At 30.5% G+C, this 7,977-nt stretch overlaps 1 pseudogene; it reads right to left on the minus strand.

Annotated features, from left to right (window-relative positions):
• Positions 1-444: 444 nt before the first annotated feature.
• LOC105172612 (protein EXORDIUM-like 2 pseudogene) lies at positions 445-1,691 on the minus strand (annotated as a pseudogene).
• Positions 1,692-7,977: the final 6,286 nt, after the last annotated feature.

Below are 7,977 nucleotides of genomic sequence, written 5' to 3' on the forward strand. Positions count from 1 at the left end.
AATTTATTTTCTTCCTACCAAACAAGTGGAAATATTTGAGATTTACTTCTTTTCGAATCATATCAAATAATTTGAATAAAAACTATTATTTTTTTCCTCCCCTTTTACCTTTCCTTATCGTCTCATATGAACAAAAAGAATCCTTACCTTATACAATTTCACTAAATCATGAAAGTAAAATTACATTATCCTCGAAATACGTACCCAATTTAATTCCTAAATCATTTGGATATCATATTATAAGTATTATTACACTTTATATGTTAATTAATCTATATATTTAAATTATATACTAATATATATTATATAATTATAGACTATAATCTAGAGATAAGTGAAGAATATTAAAGTATACACCCCAAACTGATAACAACGAAACGAATGCTCCCTTCACCCCCAGCACTAAGGCTATTTTGTCCTACCCTTTCACGCACAAAAAGCCCATCAATCCAACGGCTCATATTTAATTTCACTTTTTCTTTATATATAATAAACAGTATTCCTTATTTTATTTCCCTATTGCAATCTTTCACCTTTTTCCTTTACATAACAAAACAAAATGTACAATCACACAAAGCGGACAAACCCCCAAACCCCATCATAAACCCTTCACCCGAGGCCGTGTATTAACATACGTACACCCGCGAGCAGCGGAACCTTGCCCCAGTTTTTCTTTGCCGTTTTTTTTTTTTTTGTTTTTAAATTTCTTTGTTGTTAAAATTAAACGAGTGTTGAACACTGAGATGTCCGAGGATCCCACATCGCCGGCAGCAGATACTTGCGGCCCTTCACCCCATGCGCATTGTAGCTAGCCCCCGTTGTCTTATCCGTCAGCACCCTACCCGTGTATCCCGGGTAAGCGCCCGACCCGAACACGCCCGTGCAAGCGCTGACCGCCTCCAGTGGAGCCGTGGGCGGTCCCTGGAAATACCCGTTGTTGAACGGGTTCGTCACCGTTCCCGCCAAAACCGTGGCTAGGTTGATCACCATGCCGTCGACCCCCACGTCGCCGTTCGGGGGAACAAGGGGCGGCGTCTGCGGCCCGTACAGCGGCTGGTGGAACGGCCACGCACAGTAGCCGGGGCACTGGGTTTCGGAGTTTCCCACCCACGCGTACGCGAACCGGGCTGGTCCCCGAGTAGACCCGTGGCTGCCGCAACTGCTCCTGCAGAAACCGTCGACGGCGACATCCTTCGCCGTCAGGACGACGTTCACCGCTCCGCCCGAGTGCCCACCCTTAGCGGCAAGGTACACAATATGGGAATTTTTGAGGGACTTCCCGAGGGAGTAATTCTCGTCGAGGAATTGTTTCCCGACGACGATAGCAGAAGAACCAGAACCGCCCTTGTAGTTCTCCGTCGTCTTCCACCAGGACGAGACGGAGGGCCGCGCTGTGGCCGGGGAGTTGAGAGATTGGAGAAAATCGACGATGACGGAGCGCTGGACAGGGGTGAACTTGCCGTACCAGATGAGATTAACAGTAACGGTGCCTTTGAGCAGAAGGCCGTTATGGTATTTGAGGACGAGGGGCTGTTGCTGCACCAGAGCCGCCATGGAAGAGGAGGTGAAGAGGAGAAAGACGAAGAGTGGTAAAAGCAGGGGAGACACAGTGGCAAAACGGTAATTACACGCCATGATTTCGTTTTTCTGTAGAGAGAGAGAGAGGGTGTTGGATATATGATAGGGTGCGGGCGCTGCATTTTATATGAGAGTGGGGGGAAGGAGGAGGACAGCTGTAAGAAGGGAAGTGTCAACATCAGACGACGACACGCAGAGAGATGCAAGTGGGAGATGGCCGAGGTTGCCAGGCTGTGAGGTTGCAGGGAATGACGTCTCTCTACTCCTCCATGCTATTTATCTTTTTTACACCCAAATTAAATTAACTTTAACAAACATTTAAAATGTATCATAATTATAACTTTTTTTATTATTTTAAAATTTTTATAAATTACAAATTATATTTTTAAAATTTATTATAATTATAAATATCTAAATAATATTTAAAAAATTATAAAGTAATTTTTAAAATTAACCAACGTTTAATGAATATCAACATATTATATTAGAAATATCATTAATTTCAAAAAATATTTATAATTTATAATAAAATGACATACTTGTAATTAAAAAAAAAAAAGGAGTTTATGGGGATTTAAAATAAAAGAAAAAAGGTGATGAGGTGGGAAGTCTAAGGTGAATAGAGAGGGGGGATGGGAGAGAGTGACGTGGAATTATGGGACTGCAGCTGGATGTATTGTTGACCTAAGTTTGTGTGTGTGCGTGCTTTCGCTATTTGGACTTTTGTGATTAGGAGTGGGACCCGCCCCTACTTGCATTATCCACCCCTTTTCTTCAACTTTTATATTTTTGCAAAAATTATGTTATATATTTTATATTTTATTTTACATATTTATACAAAATTTATGTCATCTCTATATTTTACATGTAATATTTTATTTTTTATAATTTTATCTCTTATTTATTATTTTTATGTATATTTTTGTACTTATAAAAAAAATACATAAAATATATATATGGAGTTAGGTTAACATCATTAATTTTTTTTGTATATATAAATTCAAAATTATTGCATGAGAATATTAATTGAGACGTAAATTTGATAATTCACTTAATTTTTTGCAACTATCAATATTTTTCGTTTAAATTCTAACAAATAAAATTCAGGTATAAGCAATAAATTTTTGAAAAGAGTGTGAATATAATTTTAAAACTTATATGCGAAAAAAAGTATAATTTCGCACTTTTAAATGAAGTCTAGATGCAATTTACCCTATTTTATATAAGACCATGAAAACATCTAATCAGATGTATGAATTTATAAGAAATTTCAAAATCATTTAAATAAAATATGTTTATAAGAAGAAAAAAGTAAAAAAAGATATGATTGGTTATATGTTTTAGTATTTGTATGTACAATAATTTAAAATTAAATAAACAAAGTTACTTTTGTGTTTAATTATAATTTAATTAGATGCTTGTGTTAATTAATAGAGTAAATTACATTAACACCTTCCTGATGTTTGATATAATTACAAATACATTATATTTATCCTTCTTGAGGTTTGTTCCGTCTTGTATTTAACTCCACCAATAGAGAGAGTGGATGTAATTCACCCTAATATATAAGATAGTCCGTATAATACTTAATGGACAAAAACGACTAGTTTATAAACAAAAATTACATTTAAGTACAAAATTTATGAGATCATAACATTTAACCCCTTTAATATTCTAAAATATTATAATTTGGTCCAAATGACATTTTCGTCGGAAAAGTTGGTCAAATCATAGTCAAATATTTTATCAGGGGTATTTTGAAAATAACATGCATGTGATAAATTCACCGAAACTCTACCAATAGAGTTAAATATAAGACGAAACAAATCTCGATGAGGGTAAATATAATTTTCGATTTAATAGAAATGTATTTGTAATATGTCAAACTTGAGGGAGTGTTAATGTAATTTATCCATATTAGTATTTAATGGTATGGTAATAAAAAAATTGTTGTATGTTATGGTTCCAACTCAGATGGTCTAATGTTAATAAATGTTATACCTCACTTATTATTAAATGTTTGTTACACCATTACTACTACTAATCTATTTTCCTACCCTCTTAAATTACTATAATTATTAAATATAAAGTCAAACTTTTCCTAATTAAAGCTTCCGCGTATTTCTTGTTGGAGTTTTAAATGCAAGTTGGAATATATATATATATATATATATATATATATTACTAAAACAAAAACAAAAAAAAACATATATAAAGTTAAGGTTTAATTACACTTAAATCCATCTAAAAATATCAAATTATATTTTTACAAAAAAAAATTTAAATTACACTTATACCCTCTCCAAAAATTTTCGATTCACACCCGACCTCCTTTTATTAGGGTTTGGAAGAAAAATACTGAAGTAAGTTAAAAAAAATTATATAAATTTTTAATTTTGCTTTTTATTTAATATTCTCATATATAATTTTGTGCGTACAGAAGAATAAATATAATAAAAATATGGAGTGGGGTTAACATCATTATATTTTTTTTATAAGTACAAAATTATTACATAAAAACATTAATGAGGGGTAAAGTTGAAATTTGCATTTCTTTTTGCACGTCAGCAGTTTTTGATCAAATCATAATAAAATAGGATCAAGTGTAAACAACGATTTTTCAGTGAGAGTATAACTATAATTTTATTTTTTTTAAAAAATACATAATATTATATTTTTTAAAAAAAATTAAATGTAATTCTCCCTAGAATTAACACACAAACTTAATGCTCATGAAAACATTTTGACAGTTCTCATGATGTGTGGGTTATGTCCCAATTTTTATGTGAGCTTATTATTAATATTTTTCGGGATAATTATAATATCTTGCATAAAGTTTGGTTTAATTATACGTAATTTTTTTATGGTTTGAAATTTATATTTAAAATTTTCAACGTTTACTCCTATCTAACAAATAGATTCAATCGTTTGTAGAAATTTATTGAATTTATTGATATTAGCAAAAAAAATGAATGTAAATTCATATTTAATTTCGATTGTCTTATTACTCATTTATTACAGGTCAACCAGTGAATTTTGACTAATGAATTGATTTATTTAATCCAAATGTTAAGTAATAGATGTAATTTTTTAAGTCACATAAAATTTATACATATCGTACCAAATTTCATAAAAATACAGTGTAATTCTTCCTTTATTTTATAAATGTCTATCATATTGATAAATTAAACTAACATATATATTTCTTAACTATTTAAGTTTTTTAATATATTGGGGAAAAAATAGGGCTTTAGATGTTGGACCAATCATGAACCTACAAGTGTGTGGAGTAGGGTGTTGGCAGAGGCCAGTTTCAGCTTTCAGAGATCTGTAGAGGCACCGGATTGCGGCCCCCCCACCTGTATATCTCCTCTTTGTAGGGGTAGTTTTGTAATTATAGTCTTCTAGTTTCTTCAATTTCAAATATTAACGTGTATTTCATTTAAAATACTTGATGATAGGGTGATAAATAGTTTCTCGTCTCCTTTCGTTGTTATCTTATTCTTTAGCACAAATTACAACAGATTTTCTGATATGTGTCATAATTATAGATATTTTATTATTATTTAAAAAATTATAAATATTTTTATAATTAACAATAATTTAACAAATACACCTTTATGATATCCCATTATAGGGAGTATTTGTTAATCAGTTGTTAATTTTATGAGGTATTTGTAATTTTTAAATAATAACGAAGTATTTATAATTACGACAGATCTCAGAGAAGCCTATAATAATTTACCCTATTCTTTAGGGTTATATGCTATTTACTGAATATGATAAAAAAAAATGAGGAAAAAAATCGAAAAGATAAATAGAAAATTACCTCTTTTGTGTATTTGTAAAAATAGCAAAAACACCCCTGACACCCTGTGTGGGATACAAAATAGATACTAATTTCAAGAAGTATTTATTTTATTGTTTTAAACAAAAAAAAAACAATTAACTATCTGATAAAATGAGACTTGGCTTTTCTTGAGAAACGGTAAATATATTCAATAATTAACTTAGATAATAACAGTAATAAAAAAAAAAAAGAGAGAGTAATTTGTGCAATGAATGTCGATATTTCAGGAGGTGTGTGTAATTTTTTGAAAAGCAAGAGTAATTTCTGTAAATAATCTTTTAGTGGTGTATGTATAATTATTCAAAAAGTACGAGTGATTTGTGTAAACAGGTCATAGATTATGAGGGGAATAAATGTAATTATCCTAGAAAAGGGTTAAGTATTACAATTATCAATTTATGGGTGCAAATTGAGATATGTGATATAATTGAAGGGGGGGAAATGTATTAAACCTATAATTTGGGGTGGAAGGAGCAAATAGAGAAAGATGCATGCATACATATGTAGGGTAAGAGGCATCAATGATTGGTGGGGGTGGGGGGAGCTCTCATTGGTCAAACAATGTATGAAGATGTCACGTCACGCCTACCAAGATCTTGTGAATTATTTCTTGCCATTTTCAAATAATTGGTAGGACGGACAATATCATCCAAATTTTTAATTATGCCCCACTCATTTGATTATTCAGAACTCACTACATCACCAACCATCTTTTCTAATTATTATTTCAAATTATTATTATTATTATGATCTAATTTTGGTAATTTATATTAATACTTAAGGAGTTAGTGTAATGTACTTTATGGAGTATTCGAGTAAATTTTCGCCACTATATAGGTACTTATAATTACAACAACAATTCAGGGTTGTAATTATAATTTTATAAAGAACAGAGAGTGTTTGTATACTTAATCTCAATTTTAGGAGGTGGCGATATAAATTACCCTTTATGTTTTACAACTTTTATTTCTTATTCGGATAGATTGAAAATTAATGGGATAATATGATGGGGCAAAAGATTTTTTAGACCCATAAAATAAGGGTAGAATTTGTTTTGGTACCATAACTATGACAAGTGTCAATTTTAGTCCCATAAAACTCATAATCAAGTATTTTTAGTCTCAAACACGTGTATTGTAATTTCGGGATTAAAGAGGCATTGTAATTTTGGGATTAAAAATATCCAAAATCACATTTTTTTTAGAACTAAAAAGACGTGATTATGAGTTTTATGAGACTAAGAGTGTCCCTACCATAATTGTGGTACTAAAACAAATTATGTTCTTATTTTATAGGACTAAAAAAATATTTTTGCCCTAATATGATGATATGGTAATGACACTATTATTGTCGTTATTGATTGATTTAATTAGCAAGAATAAGTCACCTATTCAGTCAAATAGTTGGGGATTCGAGTCCATATGTTCGATACCGAGTTGTGTTGGTGGATCTGTATGCATCTCTTTAAGCAATGTAAAGTTTTTGGGGCATGTTGTGGTCCATAATCGGATTGGAGTTCAAGTTACCGAAATATCTTTTTTGGCGAAACAAGAAACAAAGAAAATGTTAATAATAACCAATGATGACTTAGTCTAGTGGTTAAGGTTGAGTTTTTATGAATAAGTTTGAAATTATGGACTCGAGTCCCACTAGATGTATGGATAGTTATCTCACTTGACGTGAGTTTATTGATCGAATCGACGTACTATTCAGTTTATTGATATTAACACAATTATGTAATTAATGTTTCGATCATAAAGAAAAGGGTAATGTACAACTGCTATTAATGTTATAGATTCATTAGGTCGTGTTTGGCTGGATTCCAAGATTTGTTGAAATTACGGACTATAATTAAAAAATAAATACTTATAAAAAAGTGAAAAAACTTATATATATATATATATATATATATATACACACAAGTACATTTATGCCTCTCATTGAATATATCAAATATTTGAGTGTCATTTTGATAATAATTTTAAATTTTTAAATGATATTAGTATTTTACAATAGTATTTAAACTTGCCAAATAAGAAATTATTAGTTTTGCCTCCAATAATGTAATTTAATTAATACGTTATATTATTTTAATAAAAAATATTATAATATTTCTTTTAGTAAATTGTATTTTTTTCATAGACAAACGATGCCTTGGCACGAAGTCACAAATGAAGTACATATCCATTGTCATCACCTTACCCCTTTTTGTCAATGAGTTAAAACTACACTTGTCAAACAGGGTCTTAGACTAGACCATGTTTGGATAAGATTAAAAACTCTTCAAAAGCTTATAAAATACTACATAGTGTTCAGTAAAATTTTTAATAAATCAGCTTATAAAATATAAAAATAAGATTTTATAAGCATTTTTATAGTCTAGCTTTAAAATAATATTAATATTTTATAAGTTTAAAAGCATCTTGAAATATTTATGAATTTATGAGATTTTATAAATCAGCTTACCCAAACACTCCCTTAAGTCATTAATTACATAATATAGTGATTGATGTGTAATAATTGAACACATTTCGTAGTTTTGGATTTAA

Source organism: Sesamum indicum, linkage group LG10, assembly GCF_026168435.1.
Source record: "Sesamum indicum cultivar Baizhima isolate 11 linkage group LG10, ASM2616843v1, whole genome shotgun sequence".
Classification (NCBI taxonomy): Eukaryota; Viridiplantae; Streptophyta; class Magnoliopsida; order Lamiales; family Pedaliaceae; genus Sesamum; species Sesamum indicum.